Raw genomic sequence first — 1,591 nt, forward strand, 5'->3', positions numbered from 1 at the left:
ACCCGACCCAAACTTTCCTGTCGGGATTTTCTCCTATCGGGATCGCCTCGAGCTGCTCGTCCGGCGAACCCCGTTCTTCCTCCTCCCGTTGGTCCAGCTTGTCGATCGTCAAAGAGCCCTTTGATTCGTCGCTTTGAGCGGAGATTTGGAAGCATCGTCGGGCGAGCTGTTGATCTCCGCGCATCTCCCTGATTCCATTTTTGGTCGGGAACCGGACAAGGAGATGGTACTTCGAGACGATCGCCTTGAGGGCGTTCAATCTGGGTCATCCAAGTATGGCGTTGTAGGTCGAAGGAACTTGGACGACCGCGAAAGTGAGGGAGACCGTGCTTTGCCGTGGTTCGGTGCCGACCGTCACGGGCAGGGTGATTTCTCCTTCTGTCGTGACGGCATCTCCGGCGAAGCCGATCAAGGGCACAGGGACCCTCTTGAGTCGGTCAGTTGACAGTCGCATTCGGGAGAAGGTCGAGTAAAACAAAACATTTGTCGAACTTTCATTATCAACAAAAATTTGTTTTACATCATAATTGGCTATTGTCGCCGACACAACAACAGCATCGTCGTGGGGAGTTTGGATGCCCCGAACGTCATCTTTTGTGAAGGTGATTACGTCGTTCGGGCGTGGCCTTTTCATCGGCTCCCCTCCTGCAGACGTCCCCGGGCCCAGCCGCTTGGAGATCATGTTGATGACTCTGGCCGTCGACTGGTTGGTCGCCGCTTCTTCAGTCGGCTGGGGGCGTCGGTCGGCAACTGGTTGGGTCGGCGGACCCTTCCGAAATTTGCCGAGGTACCCCCGGTGGATGAGATTTTCAATCTCATCCTTCAACTGGATGCACCGCTCGGTGTCGTGGCCGTGGCTTCGATGGAACCGGCAGTACTTCCGATGGTCGAGGCCCTTTGCCTTCAGAGACGGAGGCCGTCGCAGGTATTCTTCTCCCTCGATCTTCATCAGAATCTGTGCACGGGGAGCGGAGAGAGGAGTGTAAGAGTCGTACCTGGGACGTGCCAGCCTCGGAGCCTGCTGTCGAGGTGGCTTTTGGATTTGTCGGGGTGGCGAGACCCGACTATTGGTCGGGGGCCAGCTTGGTTCGGCGGGCTCCCGACCTTTTCTCAGCTTCTCTTTCGGGCCTCTGGGCTCGGCCAAGCGTCAGTCGGACGCTCCTTCGTCCGCGCGCATATACTTGTATGCGCGCTCCAGTAGCTCGGCATAAGTCCGGGGGAGGGTCTTGTCCAGAGAATAAGTGAATCGGGATGCTCTCAAGCCCCGCTTCATGGCTGAGACAGCCATGTCCTCGTTGAGGTCCCGAACCTCGAGCGTGGCCGCATTGAATCGCGCCATGAAGTGTCGGAGCGTCTCGTTTTCCCCCTGCTTGAGGGAGAAAAGGCTGTCCGACGTTCGCGGCGGCTTTCGGCTGGTGCTGAAATGGGCCACGAACGAGTGCTCGAGCTGCCCGAAGGAATGGATACTACCCGATCGGAGATCGGAGTACCAAGCCCTGGCAGCCTTGCGGAGTGTGGCGGGGAAGCCGATGCAAAAAAGAGCGTCGGTTGCCCCTTGGATCGTCATGAGAGCTTTATAGCTCTCAAGGTG

Source organism: Elaeis guineensis, chromosome 3, assembly GCF_000442705.2.
Source record: "Elaeis guineensis isolate ETL-2024a chromosome 3, EG11, whole genome shotgun sequence".
In the NCBI taxonomy this organism is placed as follows: Eukaryota; Viridiplantae; Streptophyta; class Magnoliopsida; order Arecales; family Arecaceae; genus Elaeis; species Elaeis guineensis.